The sequence below is a fragment of the Triticum urartu genome, chromosome 3 (assembly GCF_003073215.2).
Source record: "Triticum urartu cultivar G1812 chromosome 3, Tu2.1, whole genome shotgun sequence".
Taxonomy (NCBI): Eukaryota; Viridiplantae; Streptophyta; class Magnoliopsida; order Poales; family Poaceae; genus Triticum; species Triticum urartu.
This window is the reverse complement of record NC_053024.1, coordinates 675,311,517-675,328,626: the sequence shown is the minus strand read 5'-3', so window position 1 is coordinate 675,328,626 and position 17,110 is coordinate 675,311,517. Positions and strand designations below refer to the sequence as shown.

General features: G+C 47.4%; 1 long non-coding RNA gene across 2 annotated transcripts; it reads right to left on the bottom strand.

The window, feature by feature from the left end:
• Window positions 1-837: 837 nt before the first annotated feature.
• Window positions 838-2,915, bottom strand: LOC125549077. Of its 2 annotated transcripts, none has more exons than XR_007301240.1 (3): window positions 2,017-2,915; window positions 1,611-1,902; window positions 838-1,357 (listed from the first exon to the last, which is right to left on the bottom strand). It is a non-coding gene; the product is annotated as an uncharacterized LOC125549077 (long non-coding RNA). The 2 variants fall into 2 exon arrangements; XR_007301241.1 differs by having other exon boundaries at window positions 1,684-1,902.
• Between the last annotated feature and the right edge of the window lie 14,195 nt (window positions 2,916-17,110).

The window sequence follows — 17,110 nt, the reverse complement described above, 5'->3', positions numbered from 1 at the left end:
GTTTTCTGTCTATTCTTATTTAAACATGGTTATTTATTTCTGTCAAATTGTAATCTGAATAATATGATGCTACCAAAAGGGTCCCACTTTAATAGAACCTAGCAACCAGGACCCGTCTAATTAGTGGACCCTTCTTTTGGGAAAAAAAGAAAAACTAAATTCGTTTAGACAAAAAGGCCACAACCCAACAATAAAAAGGCCGCAATGTTGGGCTTGGTCCATGAACCCAACCAAAAATTGACAGACAGGAAAAAAACACAAATAGGCTGAATTGTTGGGCTCGGCCCATGTAAAACACCGAATCGGACCGGGCTAATTCTTGTGCCACATCAGCTTACCACGCTGGATGCCTACGTGGTCTGGGGAGGTTGCTTGTGACCAAAAATTTGGTCGTGGAACCAACGACCTTTTACAAAAGGTCAATAATTTCAGTTTACGACCGCCAGCTTTTGACCTTCTGGTTTTGGTCACAAAAAGGTCGCAAATGAAAAACTATGACCTTTCAGAGACCAATAGTGAGGGTCACAAGTTGACATATTTCTTGTAGTGGGTGAAAATATTTGTTGGAGCATTTGTTTCAAACAAATGATTTTTGTCGTAAGATATTTCTAATATTTAAGTGTGTGTGATGTATTTTAGACAGTACTGTCTCAATATTGTGTGCCCGATTGTTAATGAAATTAATAAAATATTTAAAATTATAGTGAAAATGTACAATCTCCAATAATACAGTGGGTATTAATATTTATATTTGTTAAGACGTGCGTTGCACGTGCCGCTTACTAGTTCAACTAATAAACAGCAATGCGCCCCACCTAACAAATGCTCTCAGCATCATTAGAAATCAGGGTAAGCTGCTACTATTTTAGCAAATTAATTAGAATCCATAGTTTCATACAGATTACAGAGATAAACACACATTCTAGAAAGACAGTCTCAACAGCATCGACATATTCTCACAACATGAATTCGTCACCACTCCTGACTCCTGAGCATGCGAACAACAAGACCACACAAACCAGAAGCTTGCGAAGAGAATTGATAAATCAGTGTTTTAATCTCCAGAAACATACAAAACTTTCCCCACCAAGCAGCGGTGCACATAAAATTCGATACCTAGTTCCAATGTGAACAAGCTTCGTAACATCTGGCACAACCCGTTGGCCTAGATTTCGCGATCAAGTGGTGAAAAGATATTGTCAACTTTTTTAAGGCTGTTGCCCAACTGAATAACTGTTGCACAAAATCATGATAGTTCACTAATTTCTACTTCTTGGAGGCGATCGAGCACAAGTTTCTCAGTTTTCCAGTGTGTTGGCTGATCACAAATGCAACTCGATGGGCATGGAGTCTGTGCCTGAAGTGAGTAGAATATCAACTTTGTAAGATTAACCGATACATTTCATGACAAAAAAGAGATGAAATAATAAATTATCAAACTGCCTGAGTACTTCGACATGCATCAGCACAATTTACAAAAGAACACCGGGAAATAGTTTGAAGCTAAGGTACTACAGAAAATATGTCTGTTCTGTGAAAGAGATGCAGGTACGACAAACACTATTATAGAAGTCACACAAATTCTTAGTCATGATAATGTTCAGCTCTACCTTTGGACTTCACTGTGAATGAAACCTCTTAAAAAAGATATCGTAACTAATAAAATTTTCTCCAAGTACTTACTCTAATTGTGTCATCAAGATTGAGCCTGCCAGGCAATAAAGCACCATATATCCTCACATACATTAGAAAATAAATAGTATGTCACTTTGCTAAACTTGAAGATGAAAGTATTAGCACTTACACGAGCCATATAAATTCCACGGTTAAAGTTTGAAGACAAGGTATTAGTATTAAACGAACACCTAGAGTAGAGCAACTGGCAATCAAGTCTAGGTATGCCTGAAAGTGCTAATGTGTATTGTTTTATGTGACTAACCTGATAACTCAAGCATTATAAGTGCTTTAAAAGGATATAAACAAATTAAGGATAGTTTTAAGTGTCAACGTTCTTACACCAGTGCACACTTTCAGAATGTGGAATGAGTTGGCGCCAAAGCAATGTTCGTTTGACATCACAGTCAGGGGCAAGCATGTAAGTCAGGGAGCCTTGTCATGTCTTCTATCAAGTACCGATCGTTGCCTATATCCTGCAAAACTACTATACTGAGGACATGTATTTGGAAAAATCAATTGCTGAACTGGTGCTTTTCCAGGGTAAAGAAACATATATCCAGTTTTAAAGATTTTTTCCTTCCAACATAATGAAAGGTAATATGATTTCGAGTGCTTTTGAACATGTATTCATGATTCTGAACAAACATTGGCAAGATGTTACCCCAAGGTGCCCAAATAATAAGTAAAGCATGCTAACAAACATGGTACGATGGCACTAACAAGTTGGGAAGTGCACACAAAATTAAAATGAAGTGCATGTGTGCAGTAAGGGAAAAAGGATTCAGCAGGTCACAATTTCTGAAAAATAAACAGCCCGGAAAAACCATTGAAAAATCATTCTTTTGCGGAGAAGAAAATACATGTTCATCCTAGTGAGGCACTACTAATTAATAAATACTACAAAATCAATAGCTGATAATAATGTAGTAATAATGAACTAACGATTTTCATTTAGCGCATGAACATATAGTTTATTTGTTGTATTGAAGGGAGGATATTTCCTTTGCCGAGAGGAATCACTAACCTATGCAGACTTCTTATGCAAATAAGTATATATTAAAACACTAATAACACTGCATAGAACAACCTGAAAGACATTGAGCTCCACACGGCTGAGAGCTCCATCCCTGTCGTGGTAAAAAGATATAAAAAAGATGCAGAAGATAAACATTGTTTAATTAAATATTTCCATGGACAAATCACCAACATTATACAGAAGGTAACATACTTATATACTGATATATATATGGGATAAAACGAAACCATGCTTGCCAGAATAGAGTTTAGGAGATGATGGGCAATGGCAACAGCTTAATGTATCTGTATAACAAGATGAAATTTGTACCACTATTCACACCTTCTCATTAATGACAAAAACATGATTATCATCGCAACTACGCCACCGTTTCATATCGGAACACAAGATGAAATAAATGGAAGATGGGAAGTACCTGTCAACATCTCCCTTACTCATAATATTATGCTTCCTCTCTCTGTCCTTCCCTTCTCCAGATTCTTTTCATCAAACTAACACCTTGAAAGAGAAAATCAACCAAGCAAACCAGTTAAGAGAAGCAAAATATAAAAACATGAATAAACCTTATCTCACTTCAATGCAAATCTAGGATACTTGTGGGCACCGAGGCGCTGATTAGGCTGCTACTCGTTGGACTGCTCAATGCAAATTACCTAGAAGGTTCAACTTTGGTGGTCCTGAGAGCAAATACCTTGTCTGGATATAATAATTGTAGGGACAAACCTGAAAACCTTTTTTTTTGCGGGTAACCTGAAAACTTTATTAGTTGCCCCTGATGCACCGTAAGGCCTTCTAGTGTTAGCTCGAACATCCCAACAGTATGGACATGTAAATCAGGTACCAACATGAAATATAGAGGAAGATTCCATACATTTTTGTAGGTGAAGAAAAAAAATTCTAGTTAGTAGTTGCTGCAAGTACATTTGTATTGAAACATTCTAGATACAGTATGATATATCAATCCAGTAAAAGTGGTGACAAGTCTATACATTTTTCACCATTGTGTAAATAGTAAGATATTTGGTCAAGATAACATATCATTACAAAACTCAGTCCCAAAAGTGAGATCATCCTTCTGCATATTTGCACGTCAATCACATTATAGTCAGACGTATGGAAAATTTATTTGCATGCCAAAATCATACAATTAGATGGCATATATTGACACATTTGTTCAGGGTGTCTTATTTTTATAAAAAGTAGAACAGATATGCTAATGCCGCTATCGTTCTTCTCTTGTAAGCAGGCACCTTCTAATGGATGTCATGGAAACTTGTTTTCCAAAATGCCTTCAGAAGGATAAAAGATTGACATGGAAACTTATTTTATAAAATGCCTCCAGAAGGATACATGAAGTACAGATGTAAAAATCTCTGTTGTTTAAATTGACATGTTATTAATGACGTTGAAGTTGGGACATAAAATATTTATGTTACCCAATCCTCTAGCAAATAAGAAAATTTTAGTGTGTCTTGCACAATGACTTCTCGAACCCAGTGCTGGTAGGCGTGCTTGGCTAGAAGGTATGTAAAAGTATAAATGAAAATAAATACACTCTCCTACTTGTTTTATATAATGCAATCATCAAAAGCATATTGGTGAATAGCAAAAAAACATATTGGTTCACGAATAGGAGTTAATCTGAAGCATGTGTGTTGTTCTTAACTTATCTCTAGCTGCCCTCTCCTCCTCCCAGTTGCTCGGCTGATATCCTCTTTCAGAAGCACATTAATTAGAAGGAACAAAATTGAGTTTGAAGGAGAACCGTATTTTAAGAAGAAAAGAACAACAGATATTCAGTATAAGTTAAATTTAGTAGCTTCAGAAAAATATGCGATTGATACACGTCATTTTGGGTCGTGCTCAGAACAATACCAATTACAATTTAAGATTGCTTATTGTGCCACTGAATTTCCCTAAAGCCAAATTGGCAATGGATGTCAGATTGCATGTACATTAGAGAATAGGTGAAAGCATCTTACAAGGAATACCTGTACCTGTGCGTTATGGAGTTGTGCACCTCAACTGGAGATTAATTTGTGAAGGGTTGTAGAGAGAACGAATGCCCAAGAACCAAGGACAAAGGAAGATTTTCTTATAGATGAGTGCAACCACTGATGCACAAAAGATCGACCGAAGGACATGAATCGGCAGCCGCTCCTGCCTGCGTCCACGTCCCCAGCGACGGCAGCACCTGCTAGCTCTTGAACATAATAGGAGTCTAATCTTTCTCTCATAGATGTATTTCTGGAAGCAATAATAGAATATTGCTCACTGATTATGCTTAAGAAATAAAAATGGTCCAATCTGACTAACTAAACAGTAGCTTCCTGGCTATTATGCACCACCATATGTGAAGTCGACATACCCCCCCCCCCCCCCCCCCTAAAAAAACTTTTAGCATAAGATTGGTATTTAACACACGGATAGATCTCACAACAATTCAAGAAAATCCATATTTTGACGAAGTAGATATGTTTGTTTTCAAAACCTGCAATTCATAATGAAATGCTCCACAACTTTATTATCCTAGTAATAACATGAGCTAGTTATCTGTGCCAAAGTTGTTGCATCAGATGTCAAAACAAACTACCATAACAGGTTTGGTTACTGAGAGCATTAGTTAATGAAAAATATAATTAACAGGAGCAAATACTTGTGTATTAGTATTTAAGTACAGCAAAAACTTTAATGTGTGGATTCAGATTTCATGGTACAATATACTCTGCAACGAAGGTTGAATCATTTAACTAAAAAACATCTGTACACAACTGGATAGACTGGATAAAAAGAAGAGAAGAACAGAAAGGGAGGGATTCAGATACTTTGCCGCTGGCAATCGCCTCCTCTCCCGCCCTCCCACCTCCCACCCCCCCCCCCCCCCCCCCCCCCCCCCCCCCCCCCGCTACAGCCTGCAGCGCCCCCTCACAAGATTCACTAGAGATGAAACTCATCGCATATGTGACCTGCATATTTCAAAATAGCTCACTCGAATCAAGAAGCTGAGAAATTGGGATATGCAAGAGGCTGTGTTGGAGTCCGTGTGCTGCGGCTGCAGAACGATCCTGCTGCTCGACGGAGGAAAGGAACCCCGCCACCGATGACAAAGGCCGAGCCCGCTTCGTCTCGCGCCGCCGCCGCTGCTTGAGGGAGGAGAGAGGGGCCCCAGCGGCATCGTGCGGCGGCGGCTGAGGAGGTGAGAGGAGGGAGGAGGAAGTGGATGAAACAAAGGGATAGAGGACGACGCGGGTCGGAGGCCAAGCTGACCAGCGGTGGAGGATGAGTGGATCGGCGGGGCGGCGAACGGCGCGGGAGGATCGGCGTGCGGCAGCCCGCCCGGGCTGTGGCGTCTATTGGGAGTAGGGCGTCAGTTGGGAGAAGGAGGGGATGGAGGGGGCGAGGGGTCGTGCGTTGTTGACAGCGGTTTCTTTTTTCGAACGACAGATAGTTAGCGATCGATGGAGGCTTATTGCGTGGCTTGTAGCGTTAAACACGGAAGGATTAGGGATCATTAGATCTTGATGATGGATGGATCGGATTGTTTGGATCTGCCCCTCTCTTTCTTTTATAATGGTACAAGCCCATCGTCACAAGCGACGGCGGCTACGGGAACAAGGAAGACGAGAGGAACGCCGAAGACATCGTCGCCGACGACACCGTCGTACCAGGGCCCCCAGATGGCACAGGCGCAAGCTCCTGACGACGGCGGCGACGACGCGGCCGTGGAGCAGTGCCCGATCTGCATGGAGGAGCTGGTGGCCAACAACCGTGGATCCGTCAAGAGATTGCCCGGCTGCTTGCACTCCTTCCACGAAAGCTGCATCCTACAGTGGTTCTGCAGGGCGACGACGTGCCCGTGCTGCCGGCACGGCCTGGCAACGTACATCCGCCGCGTGTACGGGGTGATCACGCCGCCAGCGTCCTCCTCGGAGACGGCGGCTGCGCGGCCCATCCGGCGCCGTCGTCCGCGGCACCGGGCGGCTCCGTTCAACACGCGGCAGCGGCAGATGCCTGCAGGGGTTTCTTACAGCCCCGTAGGACCATTGACGCCGGTGCATGATGGACCCTTGTTCCAGCGTGTGGGCTCTGTCTAGTTTGGTACGGTCGTGCCCTGTACTGCACGTAGCTAGATGTTGCGGCACAATTCCCAACAGTCGTTGCGGCACCTCGACAGCACAGGCAGCCAAGGCAACAGGCCGGTTATCACTTATCAGTGTGTTGTTCCTTTTATGGTCTGGACTCTGTGCAAAGCAGAGAAATGGATGTGGCACTTGCGGCCTGTTGATGTAGATTCAGATACCTTCACACCTGCTGTTGTGCCAGCCGACACTGCAGGATAACGTGTTCTATGGACTCGGCGGCGGCGCACATATCGCTCCATGGATCTTCACTCCACCCCCTTTATGCCCCTGCAAGTGACTAGCTTGTAGGAATAACTGGAGCATGCCGTCGCCTGAAATGGTCCGCCAGTCATATCTCATATCCTTCAACATGGCTGCATGTTTTCTAGGACCTCAAGGTCAAGGAGTCCGTAAAGCCAACTGAAAGCAGTGGCAGAAAGAACAGGCCTAGCGTCTGAACCAAGCAAGCAACAATATGCAGAGAGAACAATTATTACCGTACAATAAGTGTGAAAAGCCCCTCAAGACAAATGGAGGCAATAGAGGGGAGCTTAAGGGCACACAATGGGATTGCAGCAACTGTATCTACCACGAAAACCCTATCAGATCTTTAATATAATCATAGCAACAATTACGAAGTGCTATGAACAGAATGCCAGAGCGCAATTAACTAGAAATCCTAGTGAGTTTGTTTGAATGAATGACCTTATAGTTGAATTATGGAAAGCAATGCGTGATTCATTCCATTGCCCACGAAGGGGTTATATATCATGTACAGAGAGTAACTGCCCGAGCTATACGAGGGCATGCACAACGTGCGAGTCGTGAGAGAAGTGGATAATGCGCCTAACTACGTAGGACTCGGTCCATCAGTTACATGAGTACGAACGGTCTTCCAACAGCCCCCCGCAGCCACAACGGGGGCGTCGATCACGTTGAGGCTGGACCGGAAGTCGAGGAAGACGGTCGACGGGAGCCCCTTCGTGAAGATATCGGCGAACTGTGACACAGAAGGAACGTGGAGCACGCGCACGTCACCGAAGGAAACGCGCTCGCGGACGAAGTGTAGGTCGATCTCGATGTGCTTGGTCCGCTGATGTTGGACAGGGTTGGTGGAGAGGTACATCGCGCTCACATTGTCGCAGTAGACGATCGTCGCCCTGTCCGGCGGGCGCCGGAGCTCATGAAGAAGTTGCCGCAGCCAACACGCCTCGGCCACGGCGTTGGCCACGGCCCTGTATTCCGCCTCTGCGCTCGAGCGCGAGACGGTTTTCTGCCGCTTCGACGACCATGTCACAAGGTTGTCGCCGATGTAGATGCAGTAACCCGACGTGGACTTGCGCGTGTCGGGGCAACCGGCCCAATCAGCGTCGGAATACGCGATCAGCCGGTGGTCGGAGGAGCGCCGTAAATGAAGGCCGAGCTGCGGTGTACCCCGGACATAGCGGAGGATCCGCTTGAGGGTGGTGTAGTGCGGCTCCCGCGGGTCATGCATGAACAAACAGACCTGCTGGACGGCGTAGGCAATGTCCGGCCGAGTGAGAGTGAGGTACTGGAGAGCACCGGCGAGACTGCGGTAGAGGGATGGATCGGACACGGGCGCCCCGTCTGTGGCAGAGAGTTTGGCACGGGTGTCTATGGGAGTGGCGACAGGCTTGCAGGTGCTCATGTGGGCGCGCTCAAGGATCTCCAGAGCATACTGCTGTTGTGAAAGAAAGAGGCCATGTGGGGTACGCTGAACATTGATCCCCAAAAAGTGATGGAGCTCACCAAGATCGGTCATGGAAAACTCATGCTGGAGCTGCGAGATGATGCGGCGAAGCATGGAGGTGGAGCTGGCGGTAAGTATAATATCATCGACGTACAAGAGGAGGTACGCGGTGGCGCTGTCACGATGCAGGATGAACAACGAGGTGTCGCTCTTGCAAGCGGCGAACCCGAGGCGAGTGAGGTATGTGGTGAAGCGCTGGAACCACGCCCGCGGAGCCTGTTTAAGCCCATAGAGCGAGCGGTGCAATTTGCACACATGCGAGGGACGGGAAGCATCGACGAAGCCGGACGGCTGCTGACTGTAGACGACGGTGTCGAGGTGGCCGTGGAGGAACGCGTTCTTCACGTCCAACTGGTGTATCGGCCAGTCGGACGAGACGGCGAGGCTGAGGACGACGCGGATCGTCGCCGGCTTGACGACGGGGCTGAAGGTCTCCTCGAAGTCAATGCCGTGCTGTTGTGTGAAGCCGCGCAGGACCCAACGAGCCTTGTACCGCGCAAGGGAGCCATCGGGGTTCATCTTGTGCCGAAAGATCCACTTCCCCGTCACCAAATTGACACCTGCAGGGGGAGACACCAACGACCAAGTTTCGTTCTGTAACAAAGCAGTATATTCCTCTAACATAGCGTTGTACCAATTAGGATCTTTGAGGGCTTGTTTGTAGGAGGAAGGAATAGGGGAGATCTGATCGGAAGTTACAGAGAGGGTGAATAGGCTTTTAGGTTGGAGAAATCCGGCCTTGGCACGTGTTCGCATGGGGTGCTGGTTTTTGGGTGGAGCGATTGGGACCGCGCGTGGTGGGAGCGAACGAGGGGGTGGGGACGTAGGCACGACGGAAGGCGGGGGCGAGGTGCTCGTGCATGGCGAGGTGCGCGTTGATTGGTTGCATGGGGTGGGCACGGGATCCGGTGCATAAGGGGCAGGTGCGGGTGATGGGGATGCGGGCGATCTGGGTGGGGAGATCCCCACGGCGCGTGGGTTTGCGGGAACCGCGCGGGCGGCAGGTGATCCCGGGGAGGATTGTTCTGACGGGGACGAGGTAGGTGTGGAGATCCCGAGATCGAGGGGGGGTGGGTTGGGTGGTGCGGGATTTTCCGTGGCGGGTGCGGTGGCTGCATGCGTGGGGCTCTGAGCAAAGGGAAAAGTGAGCTCGTCAAAGATAACGTGCCTGGACGTGATGACTTTGCGCGTAAGAAGATCGAGGCACCTATAACCCTTGTGCTCGAGCGGGAGACCAAGAAGAACGCATGGGGTGGATCTGGGGGAGAGTTTGTGTGGCGTGGTGGCGTAGAGGTTGGGGTAGCATAAACATCCAAAAGTGCGCAAGTGGTCATAGGGTGGATGTGTGCCGTAGAGCATAAAGTGGGGCGTGTTATGGTGGATGGCGCGCGAGGGACGAACGTTCAGAAGGTAGGTGGAGGTGTGAAGCGTTTCTACCCAAAATTTTGGTGGCATGTGAGCTTGGACAAGGAGAGTACGGACAATGTCGTTGGTGGAGCGGATGGCACGTTCAGCCTTGCCATTTTGCGGTGAGGTGTGTGGGCACGATAGGCGTAACGAGGTGCCGTGAGCGCTAAGGGAGGAGCGGAGAGAGGAGTTGAGAAATTCTCCGCCGTTGTCGCACTGCATGCATTGGATGAAAACGCGAAACTGCGTGAGCACGAATTGAAAGAAACGATGAAGAACACCGGCAGCATCAGATTTTGCTCGAAGGGGGAAGGTCCATGTATAATGAGAAAAATCATCCATTATGATCAAGTAATATTTATAGCCGGAACAACTAGCCACCGGTGAGGTCCATAGGTCACAGTGAATTATTTGAAACGGAAAAGTTGTAACAGTGCTAGAAGCTGAAAAAGGCAACCGTGCCTGCTTCCCTAGTTGGCATGCCTCACATGAATGAGAGGGGGAAGGAAGTTTATTACAATCTGGAAGAAATTGGTGCGCTAAACGGGAAAGAGAGCCACGCCCGGGGTGCCCCAAACGGCGATGCCAAATCTCGCCGGTGTCGAGGAAGAACGCCGAAGGATTTGGGCCACCGCACCGGTAGAGCGGGCCGGAGCTATTTCGCCTCATTAGGGGGGTCCGCGTTGCCAGGTCCTTCACAGAGAAGCCGATGGGGTCAAACTCAATGGAGACATAATTATCAATGGCTAATTGTTTAACGGAGATGAGATTGGGAACAACATCTGGTGAGACTAAAACATTGTTAAGTTGGAGAGAACGAGAGGAAGAAGGAAGAGAGGTGGAACCGGTGGCAACAACAGGGAGACGTGATCCATTGCCAACGATAATAGGGGGATGCTGCTGTGAAACAGGACGAAGCGAGGCGAGGATACCTGCGTTACCGGTGACGTGTGCGGAGGCCCCGGTGTCGAGGTACCAGTCGTTGGGACCGGGCTGCTGGAGGTTCATCTGGTTGAGGGCGGAGTAGAGCACGGCCGGATCCCATGATGGCTGATGCGGTGGAGGCGCGGACGGCCCAGCGTACATCAGAGGGTACGCCTGCTGCGGAGCTGTCGGACGAGGGCCGAGCACGCCCGCCGCGTTGGGAGGAACCCACGGTGCGCGTGCCTGCGGTGGGAAGGGTGCCCCCCACGGGGCGAAGTACCCCATCCAAGGGGTTTGGCCGGCGCCGGCGGGAGCTGTGTTGTGCCCACGCCCGCCAGGGTGACCACGCCCGCGGCCACGGCCACGACCACGCCCGCCACCACGCCCGCGATCGGACTGCCCACCGCCGGAGCCACTGCTGCTCCCACGCTCCATGGGGGCCTTGCCGCAGTCGGTGCTGGAGTAGCCGCGGTCGCCGGAGGACCCGCGGTCGCCGGAGGAGGAGCCACCACCGCCAAGGCCGATGGAGAGGGCGGAGGAACCGTCGGAGCGGTCCCGGGCGTCCTGAGTGATCTCCTCAAGAAGAAGCCGCGAGCGAGCCTGATTGAAGGTAGGGAACGGGGTTTGCATCGGAAGGACGGTGGCGATCACCTGGTATCGACGGGAGAGGCCGCGCAGGAGCTGCAGCGTCAGGGTGCGGTCTTTGATGGGCTCGTCGACGTCCGCCAGGGCATCCGCCAACGCCTTGAGCCGCCCGCAGTATTCCGCGATCCGCAGATCGCCTTGGGTGAGCGCATGGAATTCGGCGCTGAGATGCACGGCCTGGGCGGGCTGGTTGGCGAGGAAGAAGTCGCGGAGTTGGCTCCAGACGCTATACGCGGTGTTGTCCTCGCCGCGAACGACCTCGTACAGGGCGTCGGTGATGGTGGAGTAGAGGAGCAGAAGGAGGGTCAGGTCGGTGTGGCGCCATGCCGGAGTCTGCTGGGCGGGGTTGGAGTAGTGGTCGACGTGGCTGGCGACGGAGTACATAGTGAGGATGCAGCGCCAGAATTCGCGCCACTTGGAGTAGCTGCCGGATTGGACATCCAGCTTGAAGGTGATGAGGCTGCCGATGTTGTTGAGGTTGTGGATGGAGGGGACGGCGGAGGAAGATGAAGGAGCCGTGACGGGAAGGGTGGGTGCTGGCGCAAGAGGCAGCGTAGTCATGGCGGCGGAAGGTGTTGTGAGTGGAGCGAAAGCTAAGGGGGTGAGGAGCCCGGAGGAAGGGAGAACCGGCGGCGGCGGAGGAGCAGTAGTGCTGGTGAGATCGCTAGAAGAAGAGGAGTTGCCGGTGTCCATGGTAGGCTCGCAGGAAGGAAGGCTCTGGTGCCAAGTTGAATTATGGAAAGCAATGCGTGATTCATTCCATTGCCCACGAAGGGGTTATATATCATGTACAGAGAGTAACTGCCCGAGCTATACGAGGGCATGCACAACGTGCGAGTCGTGAGAGAAGTGGATAATGCGCCTAACTACGTAGGATTCGGTCCATCAGTTACATGAGTACGAACGGTCTTCCAACACTTATTGCCGTGAGTGTATTCCCTATGTAGCTCTTCAAGTATTTGACTCTGTGGGTGGCATCCAAAGTGTCACCGGTAGATGCCATACCTATAGAGACGATGGACATGGAGTAAGAGAGATCCCATCAGACAGAGTATAGAAAAGAAGCGACACTGATGTACTGATAGTGCATAACAAATGGCCATAACTTTATCAGATTCTATTGAATAAGAAAAAATTAGATGAAAACTGAACCAAAGAGATTGTTGTGATCGGAAACTTGATCGACTTGCCATTCTCTTGGACAAAAATGGGAAGGGCCCCATAGGATTCTGTCAGGTACTGCATCATAAATGCAATTCTTCTGGGTTGACTGGATAATAATAAAAAAGTCTGGATAAGCTGTTGGGACATACTGCACTCAAAACAAAAGGTTGCATCTTTTTGTCACAGCTACAGCTCGTTTTTTTTTTGAAACAAGGGCTACAGCTCGTAAAATGGTACTCCCTCCGTTCACTTTTATAAGTTATTTCAGACAACTCAAAATGGGATGTTTTGTACATTGTCTGAAATGTCTTCAAGGTCTTATAAAAATGAACAGAGAGAGTAGCAATTTAGATAGCTTGATCATTGTATGTCGAAAACAGCTCAAACCAGTAGCACCTTTGATAGACAGTATTGGGATTTTTTACCTCACTTGTCTCTGGAGCTGATCGAGAACCTGCATCACAGAAGCAAATATCCTGTCAGTATACGTTTCGAGCTTAGACAAACTATTTGGTCAGTATTTATGTCAGTATATGAATCAAATCCCCAATTTTAGCTCCAAAAAAACATGAATGATGCAGATATAAATTTTGCTTACTTCTCTTGTAGACTGACATGTTTGCTGCATAGTCACGAACACCTTTCTTTAAGGGGCGGCTGTTCACATAGATAGAATAGTATTCCCTCTGTCCGAAAAAGCTTGTCTCTCAAATGAATGTATCTAGCATCAAATTAGTACTGGACGCATCTATTTGAGGGACAAGCTTGGAATAAACTTTTTCGGACAGAGGGAGTAGTGATTTATTCCAATGAAATCAGTAGCAACTTTAACAAATTCAGATTGGGATTTTGTGAAGGATGGAAGGCAAGAGCCAACATTCATCTTCATCAGCTGTGGGTAATCTTCAAACACCAAGGGTTCTAGTATCCTACAAAACAACACAAGTTGATCAGTTAGCTTAAGGGAACAAAGAAAATAAAAAGGTACTCCCTCCGTCCCGTAATATAAGAGTGTTTTTAACACTAGTTAGTGTTAAAATGCTCTTATATTATGGGACGGAGGAAGTAGAAGCATTTCAGCCATGTTTTTTTTCCCTTTTTGCGAGGGAAGCCAAGTAAATTTTAACCGTGATTACTGTGTCCCGTTGGTATCCGTCAGAAGTGATGTCGCCTGTGCTTTTGTCTGCCATTTGAAGAGAAAAAAGCTTCCAGGCAAGGATTTAATGACCAATGCCTTATCAGCGTGAGTGAAGTTTATGCTCCATTATTAGCAGGGTTGCTTTGTGGCATGCCTTTGATTTGTTTAACACTACATCTCCGATCACCTTGTTTTGTTGCTATTGTGAGTTGGGAGCTAAGCAAATCACTCGAGCCAATAAAATATACTCAGCACCAAGCATGCATGGCATTCTTATCTATTCTAATTAGGTCATCCCCCACAATGTGATGTTAGCATGCAGTGCAGGAAATAAACTCGTCTTTTATCAAAAAGGGAATGAAGTCATGGGCACTAATCTTGTTAGGCGATGGAAAACTACAAACGGGGCTTATTTTTCTGTTACTCTGTCAATTGCCATGTGTGGATATATGACTGTCATTGTAAAACAACTAATTGGCTCGCCGTTGTAGCTGCGTGGAGTGACATCAGAGAAAACGAAAGGGAACAAACACAAGAACGAGGATTAGATCGATCTTCAGCTAAACCTAGCTAGCTTTTTTTATCTTGCAGCTTATTTAGGTGCGACAAAGAGTAATCATCCGTCCGCGTACGTAGTTTCGGGCCCTTGCTTTCACAGATTATTAGATGTTCACAAGATACAAGATAGAATAATCCGCAGCATGTTTCCATGGTCCACGTCGAGAATTGTCCAATAAATCACACATGTTACGCTTTGCGTTGTGGATTTTGATCCATGTTTCAGCTTCATGCGTTGGGACAATGGAGTACGCTGCAGAGACAGAGCATTCAGTGCCAACCTGCATGTATCTATCACACCAGACCAGAGGTGTTTTCTCTACACATATATTCATAAATTAAATGTGATAATGCATGGAATAGGTGAATTTTTTTTCTTGGTATTTAGCTCAAGTAGGAACTAAACACATGACTAGGAATTAATTGCCGATTCCACAAATTTGTGAGTGAATAGCATAAAACTACTTCAATTCGAGCTACCGTTTTTGGAAAGTTCCTAAACCCTACCACTTTTGTGGTTCACTGTTTCAAAAAAACACTAATCGCTGAATCCTTAAGTTTTGAACAGGTTTATGACAGGGAAGGCCCATTTGTAAGTGTTGACTGTTAGCATAAAAGTCAACACCGTTAGCTATGACCATTATGACTAATGGGTCCCATGTGTCTTTTATATAGAACAACCCCCCAAAAAAATTCATGCAAATTTGATGCTAACAATTCAGGATGAAACATAATCTCAACCCAGCCAATTAACAAGATAACGAAAATTCCAAGGAAAGTACGAATCCTCAGCCACTGGTCAAATAAGAGTGCTCCTTGACTGCTTTTTAAGGGAAATTGTTAGATAAGAAATGAAAATTTTTTAAATTTTCTAAAGTTCATATTTGTGGCATGTGCCTCTTTTCAAAAGCAAAATGTGTGAAGTTGCACCTTGCGTACGTGCTGTGCTGCAAGAGTCTTTGAACAACAACTCTGCATGCTAAACTCAAGTGTAAAAGCTACATATATTCTCAAAAAAAGAAGAATCCTAAAGCTACCCTAGAAATACAGTAAGCTCACATGTGAAAATGAAAAGTTGATTTAGCTTTTCCTCTCTTGAATCCAGGTTGGAAAACGAACAGAGTGAGGTGTCGACTGTCGAGCATGCAACTTGCTGAACAAGAACATATGACACGCGGCAAGTCAAGTCAGGGATCACACACCATTTATTCGACGTACTTTCCTAGCTTTGAGAGGTCACAACTGTAGCGTATCGAATATAGCACTGGTCACGTTTGAAATGATTCTCACCACACCAAAAACACATGCAAAATGAAAGAGAGGTAAGGTACACGTGTGTGATATATATGTGCCATCGTGTATAGAGTGTAGAATGTACTTGTAGCATCCCCACTTTACAAAAGACAAACGATGGGAAGGCCCGAGATCGTACAGCATCTGATCCCTCCTCGTTGGTTAGCTATGTATACCAAAGAACTCATCGTTGACTCACATCTAAACCATATATATAATCAATGAGCGCATACTACTAGTATTAGCATCCATACTACGTACGCGGACGGATGATTAGAAAATGGGGATGACAACTGAAGAATATTGCCCCATTATCCATGCAAAACGAGGGGAAACTAAATGACTGCTTAATTATATTAGGTGCAGGTACCTATCTTATGTGCCTGCTTTCTTTCTGCTTGCCAAACACAACAATCTGTAAATAGTACGTTTCGATCATCCAATTTTAATCGCGATATTACATTACATTGCGGTTTCAACTGTTGGATGAATCACTAAACGTGATGCTGATCGCATGCTGACTGTATACAGTACAAGACGGAGCATAAACAACTAGTAATCCAGTACAGCACTATTCTATCCTAAGCGCGTGAGCGTGATGCACACACTGCCTTTAACTAATCCGGCCACGGGATAACAAACAAAGTAGTTCAGGCATCCCTCTATAAATAGGTGAAGCCAACCACTGCTCCCACCGTCCAAATCATCGCAGCATCAACAGCCGAGCAGAGCAATCTTCTCTTCTTCTTCTTCTTCTTCTTCTTATTGGATCTCTCGTCGATGGCCAAGATCCAGCCCCTCCCTGCGCCCCCCTCACCGCCGTCCTCTGGTGATCACCGCCAGGGCCAGCAGGCGTACACGGTGTGGATGAAGTCGTTGGTCTTCAACGGCAACGGCTGCGCGGTGTACGGCCCCGATGGCAGCGTTGCCTTCCGCGTCGACAACTACGGCTGCAGGGGCGGCCGCGAGGTCCTGTTCATGGACCGCGTCGGCAACGCCCTCCTCAGGATCAGGCGCAAGGGCTTCGGCATGTTCAAGAGGTGGGAGGTCTGCCGGTGCGAGGACGAGGAGGCGACGCCGTGGTTCACCGTGCGCCGGGCTGGCAAGGGCGGGGCCGTCGTTGCGATGCATGGCGGCGCGGGGACCTGCTACAGGATCGACGGGTGCTCTGCCAGCAAGACGGAGTACAGAGTCCGCGGCGTCGATGGCGCGGCCGTGGCGGAGGTGGCCCGGAAGCAGACGGCGGCGGGGGTGGTGCTGGGCGAGGACGTGCTGACGCTCACGGTGGCGCCGGAAATGGATCACCTGCTCGCCCTGGGTATGGTCGTGGTGCGTGGCCTCATCAACCGCTCCTTGTGACCCTCTTCTTCTAGTTC